We start from the raw sequence: 12,100 nt of genomic DNA, 5'->3' as shown, positions 1-12,100 counted from the left end.
TGTGTGTACTCAATATGGATTTTTTGAGTTGAATTGAGTATTCGCCACTTGTAAGTGCTTATAGAAATTTAATTATTTAGTTTGCTGAACTTCCAATACTTTGATCACCTGATGGGAAGAGCAGACTCTTTGGAAAAGACCTGGATGCTAGGAAAGATTGAAGGCAAAAGGAGAAGAGGATGGCAGAGAATGAGATGGTTAGATAGCATCACTGACTCAATGGACATCAGTTTGAGCAATCTCCAGGAGATAGTGGAGGATGGAGGAGCCTGGCATGCTACAGTCCACGAGGTCACAAAGAGTAGGACATGACTTAGCAACTAAAGAAAAGGAGAGGAACTCAGTTTCCTCACTAAATAAGGAATTAAACTAGATTAATTGTTTTTACCCCTCTTGCATGTTAGAAACATCTTGAGACTTAGAAAACTTCTGATGTGCAAGTCCAAAAAAAAATCTGGGTAATTTTTTTAATTCCCCTGTTGCTTCTAACAGAGATTGAAAGCTCCTGAGTTCAATTACGAAAGCTGAGTTTGATTCCCAAACCTGGTTAGGAAGCACTAAGAAGCACTTCTAAAAGTGCCTCCCTTCCAGCCCCAAACTCTGATTATGACCAAGGGGCACTCAGACCACTGCTGTTGGTTTTTCTCATACAGTGAATTTGATTTAACAAGTTACAGAAGCAAAGAGCTTGCAGTGGGTAATCCACTTAGAGAAAAATGTTAAGTTTGGGCTTGTGTACAAGGACTTGGAGTTTCCCTGGTGGCTCGGTGATAAAGAATTCTCCTACAATGCAGAAGATGCAGGTTGGATCCCTGGGTGGGGAAGATCCCCTGGAGAAGGAAATGGCAGCCACTCCAGTATTCTTGCCTGGAGAATCCCATGGACAGAGGAGCCTGGTGGGCTATAGTTCATAGGATCACAAAGAGTCAAACACAACTTACCAATTAAACAACAACAACAAGTAATTACAAAGCTGTAGGAAGAATGTAACTCTTTTATCTCTACCCTCCCCTATGACATGCTTCTCTGTCAATACTGGGCTTAATTCCTGCCTGGAATGGAGATTTGGGATTTGAGCCAGTTGACACCTACAAGCTAGTTCCAAACCCCTATGGAAACATGGAATAACATTCAGTTCAGTTCAGTTCAGTCTCTCAGTCGTGTCCGACTTTTTCTTTTTCTTAATTCAATTAATTGATCAGTGGCTCTGCTGGGTCTTCGTTATCGCGCATGGGCTTTCTCTAGTTGAGGCAAGTGAGGGCTACTCTCTAGTTGCAGTTTGCGGGCTACTCACTGGGGCGGCTTTTCTTGTTGCGGACTCCAGGGCATGGGCTTCAGTAGTTGTGGTGCTTGGGCTTAGTTGATCCACCACATGTGGGATCTTCCTGGACCACAGATCACGTCTCCTGCATTGGCAGGAGGATTCTTAACCACTGGATCACTCAGGAAGTCCCACTATCATGTTTTATGCAACCCTTATGGCAGAAAGTGAAGAGGAACTAAAAAGCCTCTTGATGAAAGTGAAAGAGGAGAGTGAAAAAGTTGGCTTAAACCTCAACATTCAGAAAACTAAGATCATGGCGTCTGGTCCCAACATTTCACGGGAAATAGATGGGGAAACAGTGGAAAGAGTGTCAGACTTTATTTTTTGAGGATCCAAAATCACTGCAGATGGTGACTGCAGCCATGAAATTAAAAGATGCTTACTCCTTGGAAGAAAAGTTATCACCTTGGATAGCATATTCAAAAGCAGAGACATTACTTTGCCAACAAAGGTCTGTCTAGTCAAGGCTGTGGTTTTTCCAATGGTCATGTATGGATGCGAGAGTTAGACTATGAAGAAAGCTGAGTGCCAAAGAATTGATGCTTTTGAACTGTGGTGTTGGAGAAGACTCTTGAGAGTCCCTTGGACTGCAAGGAGATCCAACCAGTCCGTTCTGAAGGAGATCAGCCCTGGGATTTCTTTGGAAGGAATGATGCTAAAGCTGAAACTCCAGTACTTTGGCCACCTCATGCGAAGAGTTGACTCATTGGAAAAGACTCTGATGCTGGGAGGCATTGGGGGCAGGAGGAGAAGGGGACGACTGAGGATAAGATGGCTGGATGGCATCACCTACTTGATGGATGTGAGTCTGAGTGAACTCCGGGAGTTGGTGATGGACAGGGAGGCCTGGCGTGCTGCGATTCATGTGGTCGCAAAGAGTCAGACACGACTGAGCGACTGAACTGAACTGACTGATGCTTGCAAAAGATAAGCATTGGTCTTATTTAATGGTAAGCATTGTCACAGGTTCCTCCTCATACCACATACTGTAATATCCCTAATACTAGTTTCACTATGAGTTACTAACGAACAATGTTTATTTAATCGTACAATATAAACTCATGGAAGCTTCATGACAGTCAGATAGGCTGGGAAAGCCTGACTTGGCATATGAGCAAACTGAAATTAAAACTTGTAATAGCCAAGCCATGGTCTTTCTGTCACCTGTTCTAGTATGTCCCACTGTCTCTTTTGTGGAGAGAGCGGAAACTTTTCCTCCTTTGAGAACGTCAGGTTTGTGGGGCTTCCCTGGTGGTCCAGTGGTTAAGAATATGCCTGCCTACGCAGGAGACATAGGTTCAGTCCCTGGTCCAGGAAGATTCCATGGGCCACGGGGCAGCGAAGCCCATGCGTCACAACCACTGAAGCCCGAGTGATGCGCAGCAACGAAGACCAGTGCACCTGAAATAAATTGATTATTTAATTTAAAAACAAACATTAAAAAAAGAAAGAAAGTCAGATTTCAAGTTCTGAATGTGCCGTTTACTTCCTGATGAACCCTTGCCCTTGAAGAAGAATGTCTGGGGTGCTAGATGTTCCAAGCAGCTGAGGCAATGCACTTTGTATAATAAATTTCTATGTTACTTAGGTTTGTCTTTTTTCCACGTAAAAATCACTGTGTTTAAAAACTACAAATTTCCTATAAAACAGCTTAACAGCACAACTGTGAGTTTGATTTTTATTTTATCAACATGGAGAAGTGTTTGACATGCTAGAGTCCAAGGTTTGTTTTTCCATGTTGGTGTCGTTGGTGCTTAATACCTGGTTCTTGAAAATACTGAAGTCATTTGTGTTAGCAGTCATGATACATATATCATGCTCATCCTGTGTACAATTTGACCTTGTGGTGCTGAAAAAACAGAAAGATTTTATGTGGGGAAAAAAAAACAAAAGGAGACGGAAATGGTTATACAGAGGGGTCTAATTACAGGTATTTGAAGCATAAAATCATTGTTTAGAATCTCTTTGCAGAGAAAAGCTTGTCCTCTACCAGCTGTATTTTTTCTGTGCTCTTTTCTGCTTTTGTGGAAGTCAGCTTCTTTGTTACCCTTCCAGTGTTTAAATAGACTGGAGCTATATTTTGAGAGACAATTAGAAAAACTCTAGAGTGCTACCAAAGGTTGCAAAAGACAAAAGAACTGTTCTAACTAATCCTCCTAGTTTTACCTCATTTTATTGATTTTTTTATTGGAGTATTGTTGCTTTACATTGCTACGTCAGTTTCTGCTGTAAAGCTAAGTGAATTTGCCATACATATACATATGTTTGGATTTCCTTCCCATTTAGGTCACCACAGAGCACAGTAGAGTTCCCTGTGCTATGGGGAAGGCTCTCATTAGTTATCTATTTAATACAGTAGTAATTTTGCTTCATTTTAGAATGGAAGATGGAAGAAGAGAAGACCTGAATGGGGAACGATGACCCTATTTCTAGCCCCGATTCTGCCACAAATGTGATGTAAACCTCTAGGCATATCACCTAACTTCCCAGAGCCTGTATCTCCTGTGTGTGAAATGAAGGCATGAGGCCAGAATTGTTCTTCCTTCCAACCTGCATAGCCCATAATGCTATGTCTCTACAGGTCTCAGGTTTAATCTTCTTTCTACACTGAACATATGTGAAATCTCAAATTCTATGTGCATCCTCGCCTGAGACATTTTGCTGCCACTAACACCGTTTTAAAATTGTGATCCTCAAGCTTCCTTCTAACAGAATCATCTGGAATGCTTATTTAAAATGCAGAATCTTGGGAATACCCTGATGTTCCAGTGGCTAGGACTCAGCACTCCTTACTGCCAGGGCCCAGGTTCAATCCCTGGTTGAGGAACTAAGATCCTGCAAGCTGAGCAGCAAAACAAATGAACAGCAAAACCAGAATCTTGAGCCTTGACCCAAGCCTCTTAAAATCTTGAGGATGGGAACTAATGTATAAGCAGAGTGACCATAGTTAACAGTATTGTAAAGTTCTCACCACATACAAGATACGTATACACACACACGCACACACACACACACACACACACACACACACACACAAAATGATAGTACTATGAGGTGTTAACTACCTGATTACAGTAATCATTTTACAAGATATGTATATATGTGTGTGTGTGTGTGTATATATATATATATATAATTACCTTGTATACCTTAAACTTACACAATGTTATATGTCAATTATGTATCAACAAAGCTTGGGGAAATAATAGTCCTAAAAAAGTCTGTGTAATGGGAAGAGGGATTCAGAAATGTGTCTAGTGGGCTCTGAGGGGATCCCTATTTCCTCTCAAGTTTGAGAAGGACTGCGAATCCAGGAGTAAACTGTCAAAGAGGGGAGGGAAGGGTGACAGGAGAAATTGGTCATCGCTACCTAGCTTTGGATGTGGCGGAAACAGGTGGGGAGGGAAGAAGGCTGCACTCTGGGTGGTGAGGATGCCCCTGGACAATGCACCTCTCTGCTATCATTGCCACCTGTTTTCGTGCTTGAATGGACTGAAGTCAAGCACTGGCTATGAGAACTATTATGTAAAACCACCCCACAGCTACAGCATCACCGTGAGTACAATGGGACCCTAGCTTACGTTTTCCATAATATTCAAAACCAGACGAGTAGCTTGAGGTTCCATTTTATGAATGAAGAAATGCCCTTCCTCAAGAAGCCGAGAGAAAGCAGGTAAATGGTGACCATTTCAGATATCTGAAGATTTTTTTTCAATGAGTGGAAATAAACCCTTTGGTGAATCAAAATATATTCTTTTCATGCTGGGGATTTTGCTCAAATTTTCTTTATCCTGGTTTGGGGACTGTTATTCAGAGTATGTAGATGAGGTTATTTGTGAGAATACATGGAAAACCCATACGTGGTCAGCGTGATTTCCTGCCATGGGTTGATAGTTCTTTAATGATTATTTCTGTAGGTTCTGTGACAATGTTGTCTTTTTAGCACAAATACAAATACATACAAAATAGAAAAAGAAGGGAAAATTTCATCAGTCAATGTTTTAACTGCAGACAAGTTTGAGATCAAGCCTCAAAGAATCCAGCTCATCTCTTGATAAACCGGGTATCTCACATGTGAGGAACCCTGACATGCCTAGCATTGGGTAAAGTTCAAACGTCCATATCACTTGAGTGAAGAGTCAAGTCCGATCAGAGGGAAGAGCTTCTTTGGCTTAGAAGGATCTTTCGAGAACTACAGACATGTGAGTACCCCCAGCACAGGGTAGCATTGCATGGGAAAGCCCAGCAACTCAAAGACCTAAAGAAGACTTCTGATGAGGAGTGGCAACAACGCAGTAGCAGCACTCTGGCTTTGCACTGGTTGAAGAGTGAATCTCTACACTCGTGGTAAGCAGGCTCCTGGGGCGACCTTACGCCCACTCAAGTTCAAGTGTCATCTTGGTGGAAAGGAGAATAGAAGTATAGGGGAGTTAACTTTCCTGGTGGCCCAGTGATTAAGAATCTTCTTTGCAATGCAGGGGACTTGGGTTTGAACCCTGGTCTGGGAACTAAGATCCCACATGCCGAGAGGAAACAGCCCACATGCTATAACTAGAGAGAAGCCTGCTCACCAAAATGAAGAGCTTGCCAGCCCCAGCAAAAGAGCCCACACGCGGCAATGAAGACCTCGTGTGCAGCAACTGAGACCGGAACACAGCCACATTTTTTTTTTGTTTGTTTTTTGTTTTCGTTTTTTAAATTAATTTATTTATTTTAATTGGAAGCTAATTACTTTACAATATTGTGGTTTTTGCCATACATTCACATGAATCAGCCATGGGTGTACATGTGTTCCCCATCCTGAACCCCCCTCCCACCTCTCTCCTCATCTCATCCCTCACTGTCATCCCAGTGCACCAGCCCTGAGCACCCTGTCTCATGCATTGAACCTGGACTGGTGATCTATTTCACATATGGTAATATACATGTTTCAGTGCTATTCTCTCAAATCATCCCACCCTCACCTTCTCCCACAGAGTCCAAAAGTTCTTTACATCTGTGTCTCTTTTGCTGTCTCGCATATAGGGTCATCTTTCTAAATTCCATATATATGCATTAATATACTGTATTGGTGTTTTTCTCTCTGACTTCACTCTGTATAATAGGCTCCAGTTTCATCCACCTCATTAGAACAGGAACACAGCCAAATTTGTTCAGTCGCTCAGTTGTGTTCGACTCTTTGTGACCCCATGGACTGCAGCACATCAGGCTTCCCTATCCTTCACTGTCTCCTGGAATTTGCTCACACTCATGTCCATTGAGTCGGTGATGTTATCCAACATCTCATCCTCTGTCTCCCCCTTCTCCTCCTGCCTCCAGTCTTTCCCAGCATCAGGGTCTTTTCCAGTGAATCGATTTTTCATATCAGGTGGCCAAAGTATTGGAGTTTCAGCTTCAACATCAGTCCTTCCAATGAATATTCAGGACTGATTTCCTTTAGGATGGATTGGTTGGATCTCCTTGCAGTCCAAGGGACTCTCAAGAGTCTTCTCCAGCACCACAGTTTGAAAGCATCAATTCATCGGTGCTCAGCCTTCCTTATGGTCCAAGTATTATATCCATACATGATTATTGGAAAAATCATAGCTTTGACTATATAGACTTTTGTTGGCAAATTGATATCTCTGCTTTTTAATACACTTTCTAGATTTGTCATAGCTTGTCTTCCAAGGAGCAAGCATCTTTTAATTTCATGGCTGCAGGCACCATTTGCAGTGATTTTGGAGCTGAAGAAAATAGTCTGTCCCTGTTTCCATTTTTAACTCATCTATTTGCCATGAATGATGGGATTGGATGCCATGATCTTCGTTTTCTGAATGTTGAGTTTTAAGCCAGCTTTTTCATTTTACTCTTTCACCTTCATCAACAGGCTCTTTAATTCCTCTTCATTTTCTGCCATAAGGGTGATGTCATCTGCATATCTGAGGTTATTGATATTTCTCCCAGCAATCTTGATTCCAGCTTGAATCCAGCATGACATTTTGCATGATGTCCTCTGCATATAAGTAAAATAAGCAGGGTAATAATATACAGCCTTGACATACTCCTTAAATAAATATTTTTTTAAAGGGGGAAAGGACACAGATTTCCCTTCATTCCCCACAGCCTCCTGAACAAAGATCTCTTGTGGAGGTTTTCCCTGTCTATTCACCCTTTTCTGGTTTATTTTTCTTCATGGTATTGATGCTTATTTTGTTTCTCACCTGTGTCCACTTTGCTATTGATAGAATCTACTCTCCATGAAGGATGGATTCCTGTCCATATGTTCACAGCTACTGCCCCACTGCCTAGAAGAGTTTCTGGCACTTAGTAGATGCTTACTAAGTACTAGTAGAAAGAATGATTAAATCCTTACTAGACTGTGATAACCTTTTTGAGAAAAGAATCTAAAAAAGAATGAACATATGTGTATGTATAACTGAATCACTTTACATACACCTGAAGCTACACAACATTGAAATCAACCATACTCCAATAAAATTAAAAATTTAAAAATCCCTAACAAATTATATCCTTCCCACATTCTGTGATACAGAATTAGTATATTTTATGCACTTTTAGAATTGTGCCCCCAAAGATGACAATAAAATATTTAGGGAGATGGACCAAGGTGGGATGTTTACCTGACTAGTTATTTCTGGGTTTCAGGTTAGGTAATTTAGTCATTGAGGGCTTCAGCTCTGGAATCAAACTATCTTGGTTTGAATCCTAGTGCTGGTACCTACTAGTTGTGAAATCTCCAACCAGTTAATTATTTGTGCCGAAATTTCCTCCTCTGTGAAATGGGATGATAAGAAGAAGGTAGCTCTAAGTATCAGATGTATCTAAAGTGTTTGAAAGGCAGCGCTGCACACAGTAGACAAGAATAACACTTATTGTGGCTGCTTTCCTGTAAATGTTATCTCTTCCATCCACCATGTGTGTGTGAAGCTGCTCAGTCGTGTCCGACTCTTTGCGACCCCATGGACTGTAACCTACCAGGCTCCTTTGTCCATGGGATTTTCCAGGCAAGAGTACTGGAGTGGGTCGCCATTTCCTTCTCCAAGGGGATCTTCCCAACCCAGGGATCAAACCTGGGTCTCCTGCATTGCAGGCAGACGCTTTACCGTCTGAGCCAGCAGGGAAGCCTTCCATCAACAGTGCCAAACACACACACAGTAATTATTTTGTGCCAGGTACCATTCTACACACTTAGAGAAAATTTCTCATTTGTCGGTGCAAATACCCAAGCATTCACTTGTGACTTTCGAAATCCTATTTAAAAGTTTCATACTCAGAAATACACTTTCAAGGATGGTTAATCTTAATGTTATTGTCCTTATTACTTGTTCTCAGTGATTCTTATAAGTGTCCTGTGACCATATGCAAGCAACTCCTGCCTTCTGGAGCTGTGGCTTCCCTGGGGGCTCAGTGGTAAAGAATCTGCCTTCAATGGGGGAGACGTGGGTTCAATCCCTGGCTCAGGAAGATCCCCTGGAGAAGAAAATGACTACCCACACCAGTATTCTTGACTGGAGAATTCCTTGGACAGACGAGACTTGTAGGCTCACAAAGAGTCGGACACAATTGAGTGACTAACAATTTCCTGCCTTCTGGAGTTAACAGCCAATGGAGTTAACAGCTATAGTATTAATTAAAGAATAGTGCACACGCCAATGCAACCCAACTGCTCTAGTCAAGCTATCTTTAAACTGTCCTACCTTCTGGGGCTATTTCATTGTGTATCATTTTATATCCAAGATGAAAGAAGTCCTATCTATTCTCCTCAACATCTCTGAGAAATTTTTATGACTCACAGCTCACCTTAGGGTTCCTAGGCTGCTTCTCCACACCTACTTCCCTCTCACATCCCTCTCAATGTGAACAAAGCTCCATTTTCTTTGAGGGGGTCCACCTGAGTCTCATTGGAAAAGAACCTGATGCTGGGAAAGATTGAAGGCAGGAGGAGAAGGGGTTGACAGAGGATGAGATGGTGGGATGGCATCATCAACTCAATGGACATAAGTTTGAGCAAACTTAAGGAGATGGTGAAGGGCAGAGAAGTTTGATGTGCTGCAGTACACGGGGTCACAAAGAGTTGGACATGACTGAGCTACTGAACAAACGTGATCTAGTAACTCCACTCTCTTCTTCATGCCCCTGGGGCATTACTTTCACTGTTACTGGTAGCTGACTTGTGTTGATCTTCTGAGGAAGGGATGGTGTGGTGGGAGAAGATAGGGTAAAGAGAACACAATAGCCGTCATTTCAATACAGAACACAAAGCTACCTTAATTTCAGACATCATTCTCCCTGGCACTTCTGAGCCATTTCCCACCGCTGAGAATTTCTCACTGCCTCCCTCCTGCCAGATCTTGAGTTTCCTCTCTTTCGTGACACTTCTTGCTTCTCTTTTTCCCTGTTTCTCAGGCTCTTTACTCGTGAATTCACTCCTCTCTTTAAGGTTTTCCCTAGAAATACCAATAAGTTCTCCCCCTCCCCCCAGGCAAATGACAAGGGGACCGTCCTCAACCAAGATAACCATCTCATTATGATGTTTTCGTAAAAAGAATCTGGGTGGGGAAGATCTCCTGGAGGAGGGCACAGCAACCCACTGATATTCTTGCCTGGAGAATCCCATGGACAGAGGAGCCTGGCGAACTGCAGTTCATGGGATCGTAAAGATTTGGACATGACTGAGCAACTAACACTTAGGTGACTGAGCGACTAATACTTCCATTCTACCCCCCAGACTGAAGTATGACATTACTCATGAGAGTTCCAGAAGTTCTTTGTACAAGGGGCTCTGTAGATTTAGTCTAATTGAAAGGAAACTGCGAAAATCTGATTTGCATAGCAAACACTCTTTTTGATTTAATTGCATGTCAGTCAAAGTCCTGCAGAAATCAAAGTTCCACTCAAAGGGCTTAAAAGGAAGAGAATTTAATTAAGGGACTGTCTCTAGAGGTGTGGGCAGGTTAGAGAAGCCAGCAAGGATCCTTGAGGCCCCCAGGACAGGGGCAGTGTGAAAGCATTTCACTCCCAAGGCTGAAGGGATGAGAGGAGAAAGTGGTGTCTCTGTGTTCCAGCTGGGAAGAGTCAGGAAGAGCTGTTGTTTCAGGGGTTACAGGCCCCAAAGATGTACCCTGATCTCTCCTTCCCCTTGCCCTCCAAGCTCTCGCAGATGTTTCCCTGGAGCTGAACCCAACCAGAAGTCAAAAGGCAGGGGAGACTCCCTGGCAAAGGAGTCTGCAGGCCCTGAACAGGTCAGGTGGGATTGGGTGATGGTGAATCACCAAAACAGATTGAGTATTTATTTGGTGTAATGTTGAAAACAGAAACTTAGCAAGGTGAAGGATGGCTGGACCACGGCTGGCTACTTCCTAGAAGGCAGAAGTAACTGGAGTCAAATTTTGTCTCACCTGCACATTGTCCCCCTCCTAATACCCTAGGAGCTGTTGCGGAGACAGAGGTTAGGTCTCCCCTCCCTCCCCATTCCTGGGGAAAGCTCTCAGTTCTGGGCAGAGCACGGTGCAAGGGAAGTATTTGAGTGGTATTCACCTTGGTCTTGTGGCCAACTCCTTTGCACCACGGATCAGCTCCAAACCCTCTGTATCATAAGACATAGTAAAGCAATTTTTGAAGCATAAAACCAAGCTGCAACAGCCAATCCAGAAGTCAAGTTAAGCATTGGGAGAAGTCAGACACAATCAAGGATGTACATTTTTGAACTTTATATTCTCTTTTATTGCCTCTAAACTCAAACTCTCAACCAACCGTGATAAGAGTTTATATTCCTCTTGGAAATCAGTGAGGCAAAAACAGATTACCAAAAGCTGGAGAAAAGGATGCACTGTTGATTCTTTCCTCAGGGCTGAATATGAATTTGAGGGGATGGCTGTGGATCTTTGCAGAGAATGGAACAGCAGTATCCACCCCTAAGGACTGCCAGCCAACCTGGCCCACTGCCTGCTGCTCCTTCATCTGGTTGTGCCTGCAATTGCCAAGAGAGTGATGGAAGAATTTCTGGAAGAGACTTCGTTTCAACCCAACTCCCTAACTGGGTCAATGACCACCTCGACTCCAGGAGCAATCATAGCATGAGGGTGTAGCTCTGACCGGCAAGTCTTCAGGATTTACTGTGGAGTCAGGGAGTGACATGAAATGTGTAAGCACAGAATACTGTCCTCTGTAAAGTTAACTTTGACATGACCTGAGAAGTAAAAGAGAGAGTTACCCTTGGATGTATTGGGTTGGCCAAGAAATTGCATTTGGATTTTTCCATGGATGGCATGGCAAAACCCAAAGGAAATTTTTGGCCAACCCAATATATGTTGCCCAAGCTCTCCTTCACATTTTTTTTTCTTTCTGTCTAGGATAGCCTGCAAAAGAGGTCCTGAGCTGAGTGCTATAAATTATTTACCTCAATCTAAATGCGGAAGATGCATGCTTAAATATCTCTATTTTAAACTAAAATTTTAAAAAATCTCTATTTTACAGAGAGAGAAAATTTGAGGAAACCACTGATTTGCTCAAAGACATACAGCTTGTACATGGTAGAGCTGAAAACCCAATTTTGTCAGTGTTCAGCACCTTTGCACCTAACACGATGTATGAGTGTGCCAGGGAGTTTAGAAGGAGGACAGTGAGATGGTATAAAGCATGGATGGTCAAAGCTGTTTCCAGAGTTCTGAGTCTGTGATATTGTGATTGCTAAGAAATAGATATTTGGTCTTTCAGATGACTGAAATGTATTTTTCATTATATTTGGTCTTCATCCATAGTTTGTGGCTTCCA

The 12,100-nt window shown here is 42.6% G+C and overlaps 1 non-coding gene across 1 annotated transcript; it reads right to left on the bottom strand.

Annotated features, from left to right (window-relative positions):
• Nucleotides 1-8,376: 8,376 nt before the first annotated feature.
• On the bottom strand, nucleotides 8,377-8,448 carry TRNAC-GCA. The gene has a single exon. It is a non-coding gene; the product is annotated as a tRNA-Cys (tRNA).
• Nucleotides 8,449-12,100: the final 3,652 nt, after the last annotated feature.

The sequence above is a fragment of the Oryx dammah genome, unplaced genomic scaffold, assembly GCF_014754425.2.
Source record: "Oryx dammah isolate SB20612 unplaced genomic scaffold, SCBI_Odam_1.1 HiC_scaffold_4, whole genome shotgun sequence".
Lineage (NCBI taxonomy): Eukaryota > Metazoa > Chordata > Mammalia > Artiodactyla > Bovidae > Oryx > Oryx dammah.
This window is presented reverse-complemented; position numbering and strand designations above follow the sequence as displayed.